This window comes from Ursus maritimus, unplaced genomic scaffold, assembly GCF_017311325.1.
Source record: "Ursus maritimus isolate PB19 unplaced genomic scaffold, ASM1731132v1 scaffold_13, whole genome shotgun sequence".
Taxonomy (NCBI): Eukaryota; Metazoa; Chordata; class Mammalia; order Carnivora; family Ursidae; genus Ursus; species Ursus maritimus.
The window spans coordinates 49,473,236-49,487,470 of record NW_024423675.1 but is presented as its reverse complement, the minus strand read 5'-3'; the positions used below and the strand labels follow the sequence as shown (position 1 = coordinate 49,487,470).

General features: G+C 40.5%; 1 protein-coding gene and 1 pseudogene across 13 annotated transcripts in view; both read left to right on the top strand.

The window, feature by feature from the left end:
- Window positions 1–14,235, top strand: part of PLAGL1 (PLAG1 like zinc finger 1) — a 109,397-nt gene that overhangs the window by 906 nt on the left and 94,256 nt on the right. For 4 of the 13 annotated variants that reach the window (XM_040627896.1, XM_040627911.1, XM_040627905.1 and 1 more), the window contains exon 1: window positions 5,189–5,317. The exons of the other annotated variants lie outside the window; for them this stretch is intronic. The gene's annotated coding sequence lies outside the window, so the exon portion shown is untranslated. Of the gene's footprint in view, window positions 1–5,188; window positions 5,318–14,235 lie in introns of those variants that run through there. 13 annotated transcript variants of the gene reach the window in all.
- LOC121102286 overlaps window positions 5,219–14,235 on the top strand; it is a 43,604-nt pseudogene continuing 34,587 nt past the window's right edge.

Below are 14,235 nucleotides of genomic sequence, written 5' to 3'. Positions count from 1 at the left end.
GCGCCCCTGCTTGGGGGGGGGGGGGGGCTTAGCTGAGGCAAAGTGACCCCCCGGGTTTCGTTTACTTAAGTGTGAAGAAGTCCGTAGACGCTCCTCCTTCTGAGAAAAGTAAGCGAAGTGACAAGTACCGCACTTACTCCAATGTCGTGGTATTGAGCGTCTGTCTGGCCACTCTGAATGAAAACAAATAACTGTGAGGGGTTCAGGGAATGCGTAAGAACGCTACACGGTTCATACTGTCTGGTGCGGGACGGCCTAATCGGAGGCACCTCCCAGAAGCACCTGGAGAGTTTTTCAAAGTACACCTGTTGGGCCCACCCCAGAGATCCGGAATCAGGAGTGATGGGGTTGAAGCTTGGCCTGTGCTTTCCCCCCCTCCCTCCAAAAGCTTCCCCGGGGATTTTGCTGTGGGCACTTGGTTAGGAATCAGGAAGTGGAGGAACTGGGTTCTACTCAGTGTGACCATTGAACAAATGTTAAGCACAGTGTTTCCTCACCTGTAAAGTAGTAACCTGGCTAAGTAACCAGGAACGTGGTTAAGATCATAATAAAGGTTAGAATGAACAAAGTGTTGAAAAGGGAGAAATCAGAATAATCCAAAATTCTGGTAGGGTGGCAACAAAGGACACATGCTTTGGTTCTGCAAGTGGTGCTTGGATTAAGTGGGAGGGGAATGGACGAAAAAACTTTGCCAGGGAAAAGGAGTGTTTGTTTTCAGGTAGTCTGATCTGTAACAGTGTTTGTGTAAACTGTAACTCAGAAAATCAGAATCATCTGGAAGAAACACAAGCAAGCTCCAGCCTGCCCCATCTCTGGATGATGGTTTGAAAAACGCACCATGTAGATTTCTTATTCTAAAAAAACCAAAGGCTTTAGATTATTTTCATCTAGGCAAATCAAGAGCCAGTAATCACCAATACGTCCTGCCCTGTGGTAACCCCAGTCAGGCTGAAGGCTGCATGTTTACCTGCTAAATGTGAATTTTGGTTCCATTACTCAACAGATCTGTGTTGAGGATCTTGATGTACCAGGCATTTTAAAAATACGAAGATGAATGAAATGCTGTTTTTTGTTCTAGCTATCTCTGGTTAGTGGAGGAGACTGATGTGTAAAACAGGCCACGATATAACCTGGTTAAGATCATAATAAAGGTATAGAATGAACAAAGTTCCATGTGGCCCAGAAGAAAGAGCAGCCCTATTAGCCTCAGGGGAAGGGCATTACCCTGGAGCTGGGTAAACAGCACCCTTCTGTAAAAGCTTTGAGAATTGAGGATTCTATGTGTAGTCAAATCTGTGTTCTTATTTTTCAATCTGATGAAATTCTAGTGTAATCATATGCTGACAATCTAAAGTAGAAATGACTTTTGGTTTCATGATGACTCTCTTTAAAACTTACTAGGCTTTCTATCGGTTTATCTTTGTAAAAGTCTCAGCTGTGTCTAATGTTAATCCAAGAAAGCGGTTGTTTAAAAAAACCAAAAACTTTTCAATGTGTCCTGCATTCTTACTAAATATTTAGCTCGACTTAAAAGTAATATTCAGATAAATTCTCTTAGTTATATGTACTTTTTAAAAGCATGCCTTTTTTGGGTGGTTCTCATTGTGTTGTGCTCCTTAGGAAAGCTTAAAATGATTAACAGAGGAGAAAGCACAAAAGGAAAGCTGCGAGAGGAATAAAAAGGGAATAGTTAGAAGGAGGAGGTCAGGGAATCCATCAAAAATCTAGAGGAGAACATAGGCAACAACCTCTACGACATCGGCCAAAGCAACCTTTTTCATGACACATCCCCAAAGGCAAGAGAAACAAAAGATAAAATGAATTTATGGGACTTCATCAAGATTAAAAGTTTCTGCACATCCAAGGAAACAGTCAGAAAAACTAAGAGGCAGCCCACGGAATGGGAGAATATATTTGCAAATGACACTACAGATAAAGGACTGGTATCCAAGATCTACAAAGAACTTCTCAAACTCAATACACGAGAAACAAATAAACAAATCAAAAAATGGGCAGAAGATATGAACAGACACTTTTCCAATGAAGACATACAAATGGCTAACAGACACATGAAAAAATGTTCAAAATCATTAGCCATCAAGGAAATTCAAATCAAAACCACACTGAGATACCACCTTACGCCAGTTAGAATGGCAAAAATAGACAAGGCAAGAAACAACAATTGTTGGAGAGGATGTGGAGAAAGGGGATCCCTCCTACATTGTTGGTGGGAATGCAAGTTGGTACAACCACTCTGAAAAACAGTGTGGAGGTCCCTAAAAAAGTTAAAAATTGAGCTACCCTATGATCCAGCCATTGCACTACTGGGTATTTACCCCAAAGATACAGACGTAGTGAAGAGAAGGGCCATATGCACCCCAATGTTCATAGCAGCAATGTCCACAATAGCTAAATCGTGGAAGGAGCCGAGATGCCCTTCAACAGATGACTGGATTAAGAAGTTGTGGTCCATATATACAATGGAATATTACTCAGCTATCAGAAAGAACGAGTTCTCAACATTTGCTACAACATGGACGGCACTGGAGGAGATAATGCTAAGTGAAATAAGTCAAGCAGAGAAAGACAACTATCATATGATTTCTCTCATCTATGGAACATAAGAACTAGAATGATCAGTAGGGGAAGAAAGGGATAAAGAAAGGGGGGTAATCAGAAGGGGGAATGAAACATGAGAGACTATGGACTATGAGAAACAAACTGAGGACTTCAGAGGGGAGGGGAGTGTGGGAATGGAAAAAAAAAAAAAAAAAAAAAAAAAAAAAAAAAGGAGGAGGTCAGGAACAGAACGGAGTGTGATAGAATTGGTAGTGGAGGGGGGGTACTTGTTGGGAGGGAGGAGTAAAAAATAAATGGGTAAATCAAACGTGGCCATCCGCTTCTTCAGGGATTCGATGTGTATGGACTCTTAGTTTTCAAAGTTATTTCAAAATCTAGGGGGAAGCAGTATAATGTGGTAGTTAAAGCATGGGCTCAACAGTTCTGAGCTTGACTGGTGACTTTAACTACCTGTGTCTGCTCATTTGTAAAGTGAGGATAGTATGATCTGCAGGAGACTCGTGAGGATTAACAGCTATGATGCTTAGGCACCTGGCTGTGATAAGGCCTCAATCACCAGTGGCCTCTGCTCTTGCTGCTCTTATCTCCCCTTACTTGATCCTAGTGGAAGCACCAGTGAGCTGGGCAGATAGCTCCGTCCTCCTTTTCCAGTTGGAGTCAGGCCAGGGCAGCTTGTGAAAGTCATATAGGTGATGGGTAGCTGAACCGAAGGGAGAAGCTCTGTCTTTTGCAATTTTGTGTCTGTGTTTCTCCTGCTCCACACTGTTGCTGTTGGGGTTCTGGCTGAAGTCGCCCCTCCCTGGTGTTTAAAGGGCCAAAGGCTGTAACCGTGGGTGTCTGTTATAACTCTTCCGCTAACCCCAGCACCCAGTGACTGTCCACTTCTCATTGCTGATTTCTATGAAAATTACATTGTTTTTAGGATTATGGATGGGATTGGGAGAGGGAGACTGGGAAAGCTATAAGGAAGTCCTATATGGAAGAGCTCTGAAAGGGGGAGCCCCTCTCTCCAACTTCCAGTAATGTGTTGTAATATTACTAGAGAAGTAGCCTTATTGCTCAGCAACTTAACTGCTTTCATCTGCAGCTGGTGGTTCTGGTGCAAAAATATTTTCTTGCATGTCCCCTGTCACATATGTCTGGTCCCTGGAGAGGTGGGGAAGGGAATCATGGATCATGGCTGTGTAGAGACCTCATGGATGTGGGTCAGATTTTAATTAGAATGTTAATTGGTAATTTGCAATGGAGAAGTAGGACCAAGAATCTCTTCGATGTAAAACAAGGATGCAGAAAAGTATAAACAAATAATGTTTTGGAGAGTTTGGTTCATTTTTTTTTTTCTTAGTGAAGGTGTGCCTTTAATCTTCATGGATCATATTTCTCCTTTTACATGCAAAGGATTCCCAACTTCATAACTCTCAATTTAGCATTTTTAAAAAAAGATTTTGTTTATTTGAGAACGTGAGAGAGACAGTGTGCGTGCGTGCGCATGAGCAGGGAGGAGGGGTAGAGGGTAGGGAGAAGAAGACTCCCCATTGAGCAGGGAGCCCGATAGGGACTTGATGACCTGAGCCAAAGGCAGACGCTAACCCACTGAGCCACCCAGACGCCCCTCAATTTTGCATTTTTAACCTTGATCAATCAAAAATACATGTGCCTAGGATGGTGTTGGGTGCTGTAGGTGACGCTCAAGGTAAAAAGTCAACAGCCCAAGAAACAATGAAGAGACAAGTGGTGGGGTGAATATAAAAGCCAAATGGCTGTGGCACAGTCTCCCAGAAGGTTTGAGAAAGCCTCCTGGAGGAGGAGAGGGGACTACAGCCTTCCTGCAGGGGTCAGAATGGCCTTTCAAACCATGGTCACCTGAGGATGCAGGAACAGTGGGTGGCATTAGGGACAGAGAGCTGAAGGAGTAAGAGTACAGATAACTGGACCTTGAGGCTCATCCCCCACAGCTAGCCCCGGTATCCTAGAAAACTAAAGCAGGTTTACTTCTCGGCCTCCATGGGAGAATACTAGCAGCAAGGCAAAGCTTCCTCTGCCAATTACAAGGCTCCCTGAAATTCACAAGGCATCTTAGAAGATTTAGTGATTACTTATGATAGGCATTAACTATCGATTGAATGTATTTGCTAAATGTATTAAAAACACCTGAGAGAGATTGGGTTAGGGCTATGAAGAGCATTTATCAAAGTATAAATGATTCCTCCCTATTCTTGGAATGGAGTTTGGAGATCAGAAAGCCACAGGATCCCCAGGAAAGGAAAGTGGAGGGGAGGTGTCTGGAGAGGACTGTGGGACCTTTGTTATCAGACACAAAGGCCCTTGAGTTCTGCCCAGATGTTAGCAGGACCTGTAGGTCTGAGTCACACTAAGTAGACAAATCAGAATCCGTCTAAAGCATCCCATTTTTAGATTATTAATTTACATTGAAAGATGAAAGTGACTAGCAGGCCCGTTTGTTTTTTCAGAAGCAGGCTGAGGCATTTACACTATGGCAGGGGCAACCAGTTAAAGGCTGGAGGGCTACCTGTGGAGAAAAGAGTTGACTGATCCTCTGTGATAGTGGCACGAAGCCACGGAAGCCTGCGATCTGCCCTTCGCCAGCCCTTTGACGGGCTGGGCTCCCCTTTGCACAGTGGTACAGCTGCATCGACTGCCATGCTCCGCTTCAAGTCTCCCTTTCCAGGACTCCCAGATCACCGGCCTTTGCTTAGATATGTCAACCACCTGTCAGGTATTCATGATTTTGATTTAGTCTTGATAATCTCTCTTAAATTGGAGGTCATTTTTCTTAGGAGAAATTCTACATGTGTGAATTTACTTTTGAGTACTCTTTTGGCAACTACACCGATTGTAGCTTCAGTATATGTGTATGAATTTTGAGTCACTCTTATTAGAGATAAGGAAGTATTGGCTCAGCCTAAACTTGGATTGAATCTGGCTGAAGGTACAACAACGATAATAAGTAGCTTCTGAATTGGCCGTCCATTTACACTAGTTCACCAACCTGAAGACTTTAGGCTAAAGGAGATAGAAGCAGCATCTAGAGGGAAGAGGAATGGAGGTGAGTGGTGTGGAGGCTATGCGATGGCCTATGGCACCCCTCACACACAACAACTCCTGACCCCAGGGGCCCAATTTCTTAGACTGGGCTTTTGGGGAGAAGGCCCAGAAGTGTGAACTGATGAAGCTTATTTTGGTGTCATTTTTACAAGAGGATCGAGGGGAATACAGTGTCTTCAGCCACTTGAAGGTTTGGGATTTGGGGGTACATTGGAAGGCGGTGCCCCGGGCAGGGAAGGGTCCAGTTCTCTGGAGCCCTGTGAGCAGTGTGCCTGCATGAAGCTGGCACTGGGCTTGCGTCCCTCTCGCCACTGATGGAACAGCCAGCCCTTGCCTGGGGACATGGGTGGGGCGGGTCTGTGATCAGAAGAAAAGTGTTTTAATATACACATTATCCAAGACAGAATAAGATATTTATAGTTTGTTAATGTTTGAGAAAAATAAGAGTAGAAGGATTTTAGCAAGCAAGAGGTAGATAGAACACTACCCATTATTATCAATTTGCAGTGTGGAAAATGTCAATTACCCTGTCTTTATATAGGTGTTGAGGTGGCTTGATAAAGGTGAATGTGTCAAATATATAAAGTTGTTCAATCGAGCTCTCTGGAGCTCAGGGGCTCCTCAGGGGTGCCCAAGAGTGGGTGTGCGTTAGGAGAAGGGACGAGGGAAAAGTGAAGTGAAATCTCTTTTACATGCTGCTGCTTCAGCGCACCCGATTTACTTTTGGCCACTTTGTGTGTTGAGCTTCTGCTATGTCATGATGAAAAAGTGTATCCGCTTTCAGAAGTAAGAGTGTTACTGTTATAAGAACTTTCAAAGGTTACATTTTAGCCCAAATTATAGGGCTGTCATTGATTTGAAACATGAATCTATCTCTGAATACAGAACCCAAATCAAGACATTGGTTATATAATTGTTTGTGGGGAATCAGATTTTTTTCTCCCAGGCCTTGTTATCATTAATCATGGAAATGTACCCTTGGCTTTCTTAAAGGCACCTGTACTCATGATTTATCCCTCTGTCAGCCGTGACTCTGTGTTCTGGAGATGAGCAGGCCACATTTCTGTTCTTGGAGTCTCAGGACTTTGCGAAGGATAAAGTGAAGGACAGAGTTCTGGACAGAGGGGGACGCACCAGCCAGAGGGTCGCTGATAGAAGAGACTGTAGAATCCAGCCTGGAGTGAAGAGAAAGGATTGCAGGCTTGAGGGTAGCTGGGGGTCCTGGGAGAGAGGGATGCAGAACGGGATTCTAAGGAGCAAGATTTGGGGACAAAGGCAATTGTGTTTAAACCATATAAACCTCAATCCATATAAACACTTTTCTTCACATTAAAGACTGCCGAGGCCGTGTGGTTTTGCATGGCGAGCACAGCAAGAGACGGTGGGTTGTGATTCTCATGCTGCCTCTGCTCTTGGCTTTGTGACCTTTGAATCTGCTTCCTTATATGTAAAATGAAAGTGTTAAACTAAGCACTTGGCGAGCTTCCTTCTCGGCTGCATACCTTGTGTCGCGGCAAGTGTGTTTTCATGAATAACTATGGATATGAATATCTGTGCCTCTCAGTGGTCATTTCTCCTATTTCATGTTCTTCCTAAAAAGAAGTGAGACCTTCCTTTTTCTGTTTATGTGGTACCACCATATGTAAAAGATATTTTTCAACAGAAGGTTCTATTTTTTTTTTTTTGAGTTTGAACAAAATTTGGGTGGAATCTTTCATTATAACCTCATGTTGTGAAAAGGCGTTGGGTTAATGCATTTGTCCAGTGTTTTATTTCGAACACGGAGCCACGTTAGATACAAGATAGACAGTTGCATTATCATTCGTCTATTAAATACTGCAGATCATTTTCAAATTTAAAATTTGCTGGAAATATTTTTGTAAAGGAAATAGCTCTGGTATAACTCAGACATGAATACACACACACACACACACACACACACACACACTTCTTCCTTATACAAATATAAAGGAAGTTTGAAAGGTTATTCTCCAAACTTAATCCTTGCCTCCTCTGGAGAATGGACTATTAAAGGGACTGGTAAATTTCTAATTTTTAGGTAGGTACTTCTGTGTTACAAAATATATATATATATATTTTATAATTTCATGTGTGAAATTACAGAATGAGCCTTCATGATCATAAAGTGTCTTCCTTTATTGGATTGGTAGACCACGATCACCATTTGACATAATTTAAGACCTAAAGTTAAATAGTATCATTTTGTTAGACCACAAGGAAAATGGATACCTCTTCCATTAGAAGACAAAATTTGGGGGTAAAGGTGTTCTTTTTGGTGTATATTTGGACAAGATTCATGTGATAGTTAATAATAAGCAAAGACTTTTCTCCAACCACTTCAAGAGTCTTGAACCCAGAGGTGACAAATGAGTTTCATCATATTTGGTTGTGGCTGAGTACAGGGAAGAATCCAGAGGTCCCATCTATGTTCACTGGGCAAAAATACCATGATCAGTAACTGGTCTGATCAAGGTACTAGACGGTGAAGAAAATGATCATTTGCCATGCATTTACCATCCCCAAAGCCTAGAATTTTAGGTGATAAGTTTCTTTATGAAGATAAAGATTTCTTTTTATTCAGACATCTTAAGGACTTACTATCTATACTACTTATACTTAGATAGTATTTTGCAGAGTTAGTGGAGAGTTTTCTGAAAAATTTTAAGATTGCAATGACTGGAATCTTTTGTATTCCTCATAGAGGCAAGCATGCTAGCATAACTCAAGGAATTACTCAAGAATTAACGATGAATGGAATAAGCAATTTATCTTGGCAGTGTGAGGTTATAGCTAATAAGGATAATTGAGTATGCTTGAGCACCAGCCAAATAACTTCGAAACATTTACCAGTATAGATGTTAAGCTGAAAAATTGAGTACTGTAATCTACAATTTTGTTCTGGGGCCCTCTTCAATCATCTGTTTGGTACCAAGGAGGAGTTAAATGGTTTTGGTGCATGAAAGAGTAGCTCAGTTTTTACATCGGTGGTTTAAGGGCACAATGTTGCATATATGCTGGATGTCCAGAGAAGAGTGTACATACTTCCTTTTCATAAGGATGAACTGTTAGAAAAGAAGAATACAGAAAGTCCTCCTTACCTCATTTTTTCTTGGAAAAAAGAGGAAGGCACTTAGTCAATCACTGGGTAGTGTGAAGCTTCCAGCATATTCGGTCTCCAATTATTTCAGACTGAATTTAAAAAGAAAATCACACATTTGTGCGCTATCCTACTTGCGACCATATGAATAAGATATTCATTCATTCATTCATTCAACAATCTCTATTGACACTGTCCTAGACTCTGGGAATAGAGTAGTGGATAAGAGAGGGAGCCCATGGCCCATGTTATGCATCACAGATGAGAAAATTAAATCTCTGTGAAGTGTCCTGCCCAACATGGTAGAAGTGGGACTTAATTCTAAATTCAGTGTTCTATCCTGTATGCTATAGAGCTTTACATAATTTTGGAGGACCCTGGTTCAGATATCAGCAGGATGGTTCTGTCTACTTTTTCTTTGCTCTTCCCATGGTGGTGATTCACTCTTTTCCATCCTGTGTGGCATGGTATGGTTGCGGAGAGATATACCATCCATAGGAGTCCCTTACACCCTTTTCTAGTACTAGGGCAAATCATCTTCAGCTTCTGGATAGCAACCTAGAATTATGTTATTAAAAATAACGTGTGAGTAGGGGCCTCAGGGTGGCTCAGTCTGTTAAGCTTCGGACTCTTGGCTTCAGCTCAGGTCATGATCTCAGGGTTGTGAGATTGAGCCACCCCCACCCCCCACCTTGGGCTCTGCACTGGGCATGGAGCCTGCTTGAGATTCTCTCACTCTCTTTCTCTCTCTCTGCTAATTGCTCTCGAGCGCGCGTGCTCTGTCTCTCTCTCAAAAAACAAAACACATGTGAGTAAAATAAAATAATTCAAGCAGTATTTTTTCAAACTCTTATAATTTGGTAGATTGAAACCAGTATTTTAAAAAAAGAGTGCATCACTATTAGTGAGATAAGTATTATGTGAACTTCATGAATATTTGTGAATTAGGTTGCAACATGAAATTTTTCTTACTGTTGGTTGTGGTCAAAAACATTTGAGGGGCGCCTGGGTGGCACAGCGGTTAAGCGTCTGCCTTCGGCTCAGGGCGTGATCCCGGCGTTATGGAATCGAGCCCCACATCAGGCTCCTCCGCTATGAGCCTGCTTCTTCCTCTCCCACTCCCCCTGCTTGTGTTCCCTCTCTCGCTGGCTGTCTCTATCTCTGTCGAATAAATAAATAAAATCTTTAAAAAAAAAAACATTTGAAACATTGGCTTAAAGCATATCAGGTAAGATACTGTTTGTGACAAAAATACAAGTAGATGATTATCCTTAGCGATCATTTGAGTATGTGTGTTGATTACCTAAAGGGATCACAGCAATAAAGTAGAATTTGTGTGATGAAAATTCTAGTGGAAGTTACTTGGCATTTGAATATATGCCTGAATAGATTTTTCTTTTCATTAAACACACACATGTTGCAGTTACTGGTTTCCCTGTGTCCTATTCTTTTGTTTATTGCGGTTTCCTGTATTGAGAGGTTTCGTTATTTTTTGAAATATATTTTGCAATTTAATTGCGTGGCATATAGAGAAATTTGGGGAAATAAATTACCTATTTGAGGCAATATCATATAATCTGATTATGCTAACGTCTACAGCTGATTAAACTTTAATATAAGTTATTAAACATAACCTACTAAATTGTTTTAAAATTATTTTTTCCACTTAATTTCCAAATGTTTGCCGGTAGATTTTGCCTGAAGATATTATTTGTGTTAAAGATTAACAGCTACAGTTCCCTAAATTGGGGGATTTCATAGACTATAGGAAAAGATCATTAATTTGGAAATTGATAATTTGGACAATTGGACTGATACTTTGGAAAGATAAGAGTTTATTGCTAAAAATTGTTGTGTAAAGAGATCTTAAGAGTTTTAAATCTATGTAAAAATATGTAGATTTTGGTAGCACTTAAGAAGCCTATTTTTCTATGTTGTAATTTGTTTCAGAGATGTGTACAGAAATGCAATTATTGAATTAGCCAAAATAGAGATTTAAATATTATATGCTTGTTCTTTGCAAACCATGGTCTTATTCCCTTCAATAAATTTATGATATAATTATGGAGACAGAAATGTCAAAGAAAGCTAGCCTTTTTCTCTTTGGAAGACAGGAGAACAACATACAAAAGATAAAAGTTTAGGGGTTCTAAGCAGGAAAGCTAAGTGAGTTCTGGTTGCTGGCAGGATTGTATAATGGATACATTTAATTTACTTGAGTTCAACCAGTAAAGATCAAGAAAAAGAACAAGTCAGTCATCACAGAAGGTCATACGTGGCATTCGGTACAGTAGCTGTGTGTGATGGGGAACGTGAACCTCGTGTTCCCTTAGTTGGCCTTAACCCCACTCAGCTCTCACCAGGACCACAGGTGTTTTTAATTCCACCCGGTCTCCACTCCACTTTCAACAAACAATCTGACCTCCTACCTCATTTAAAAGGGGGGGGTGGGAGACTATAAATTGTGAACTTGTGAACTGCTTTCTTCCCATCTGTCCTTCCCCACCCCTGCCATTTACTTTCCTCTTCTCCAGCCTCAAAAGTATCTTTCTTAAAGACCTCTTCACTCCCGTAGGACTTTGCTCCCTCACTTACCTCCCCTCCCTTAGAGCCAGAGGTTAGCAGCACAGAGGATAAGAAATCCTGGCTTTGGGGCCAGAGTCTGCCAGGCTGGAATATGTTTTCATACTTTCTAAATGTCGATCCTGGGCATGCTTCTTAACTTCTCTATGATTCAGTTTTTCTGTTTGAAAAACGGGACTAGTGATAGAATTGCCATGACATAAGGCAGGTAAAGGGCTTGGAGCAGTATCTGGCTGAGGCTTTCAGGGGATGCTCGGTTCTACCCTTCCCACCACTACTACGGTTAACCTACTAATCTCAAAGTCTCTACTGGTTTTCATTCCTTAGCCCATATGTTTGCTGAACCATTTCCTATTCTGGAAAAGAATAAAGCCAAACCTTCTCTTTACCCTGGGCCCCTTCTAACCACTATCTTTTCTCTCTCCTCTTCCTGCTCAGGTGTTCTAAAGAATAGCTAAGGTTAGCTCTCTCTAGTTCTTCACGCCCTATTAGCTTTTTTAGAAATGCTTTTTAATGAGACATTGACTCGATATGCAAATATACAGTACTTTATATTTTCTTTTTAAAGGTTTTAAGTAATCTCTATGCCTGGGGATGAACTGACAATCCCAAGATCAGGAGTTGCATGCTCCCCAGACTGAGCCAGCCAGGTGCCCCAAATAGGAGTATTTTCTATTTCGAGTACTCTGCAGCCCTCTGTCGTTACTACTTCCTGTTAACTTTGGAGTTCTCTGAGTTCCTGTCTAAATCCTTCCCTCCTCGTTTCCCTTTGAGTGTTACCACTAGGCAGATTTTTGTATTTATCATTTCCTTGATAGTTTACCTTTTTGTGAATATTGCTTACCTTTATAAGTAGAATTATGATATAAATTATCTGGAGGCTTGCCTTTTTGAAACTAACTGCAATTATGTCCATTTTTAAAAAAGATTTGAGAACGTGAGCGAGAGAGAGAGCAAGCTAGCATGGGGGGAAGAGCAGAGGGAGAGAGAATGTTTTTCATTTTTATTTTAAATTCGATTTAATTAACATATACTGTATTATTAGTTTCCAAGGTAGAATTCAGTGATTCATCAGTTTGCATACGATACCCAGTGCTTATTACATCAAGTGCCCTCCTTAATGCCCGTCACACAGTTACCCCATCCCCCTACCCCCTCCCCTCCAGCAACCCTCAGTTTGTTCCCTGTAGTTAAGAATCTCTTCTGGTTTGCATCCCATTCTGTTTTCCTCTTATTTTATTTTTCCTTCCCTTCCCCTATATTCATCTATTTTGTTTCTTAATTCCACATATGACTGAAATCATATGGTATTTCTTTCTCTGACTGACTTATTTTGCTTAGATGATACACTCTCGTTCCATCCACGTTGTTGCAAATGAAAAGATTTCATTCTTTTTGATGGCTAAGTAATATTCCATTACACACACACACACACACACACACACACACACACACACACATCTGAGAGAGAGAGAGAATCTTAAGCAGGCTCCATGCCCAGTGTGAGCCTGACTTGGGGCTCAATCTCACGACTGAGATCATGACCTGAGCCGAAACCAAGAGTTGGATGCTTAAATGACTGAGCCACCCAGATGCCCCAACTATGTCCATTTTTATTGGCATGAAGAATGTCATTATATGCCACAATTTATTCATTTTCCTGTTGATGGACATTTGGACCTTTTGCTACTATAAACCAGTTTTCTTCTCTATTTTGAGATCTATGCTCTTACATATATCCTGGTGTATATATACATACATTTTTCTAGGATTTATACCTAATGGAATTTCTGGGATATTTAGTATAGACACCTTTTTATTCATTGAATGTCTAAATTATTTGTCGAAGTGATTGCGCTATACTTACATCAGAAGTGTAAATGTTCTTGTCAGATTTTTAAATTTTGCAGTGGGAAGTGTTATCTGATTTTTTTTTCTTTCTTTTTTTGAAATAAGCTCTGCCGCCCAACTGGGGCTCCAACTCATGACCTTGAAATCAAGAGCCGAAAGCTCTGCTGACTAAGCCAGCCAGGCACCCCGGTATCTGACATTTTAAAATTTATGTTATCTGATTACTAAGGAAGTCAACCATCTTTTCATTCATTTCTTGACCATTTCAGTTTATTTTTCAGTTAAATGCCTATTTATATGTTTTGCCTAGTTTTATTTCAGGTGGTTTATCTTTTCGTTTATAGTCCAGTTCTTTATAATTCTGGGATAAGAAGCCTACCTTCAAATTTGTGGTTTGTCATTTTATTTTATGTCCTTTTCTCCTCCAGCTGCTTTGAAATTTTTTCTTTGTCATTGCTTACCAGTAATTTGATTATGATGTGCCTTGATGTGGTTTTCTTTTCTTTAAAAAAAAAACCTGAGATATAATTCATATGCAGTACAATTAATCATTTAAAGTACACAGTTCTATAACTTTTGGTATATTCATAGAATTGTACATCTATTGCCATAATCAATTCTAGAACATTTTCATGAAAAAAAGAAACCTCTTGCCCCCAACCCTTCCATCTCCCCAGCCCTAGGCAACTACTAATATGCTTTCTGTCTTTATATTTGCTTATCCTGCGCATTCCATGTAAGTGGAATTATACAATACGTGGTCCTTTGTTGCTGATTTTTTTTTTTCACATAGCACAGTGTTTTCAAAGGTCATCCATTTTGCAGCATATACCAGCTCTTTATTTTTTTTTTACTGCTAAATCTTTGTATGGATATGTCATATTTATCCATTCGTCAAAAAGACTATTCTTTCCTCATTGAATGGTCTTGGCACTCATAAAAAAAAAAAAAAGTCACCTGGCCATAGGTGTATGGTTTTGTTTTGGGACTTTCAAGTCTGTTCTGTTAATCTATATCTAATCTTATGCAAGTATGAT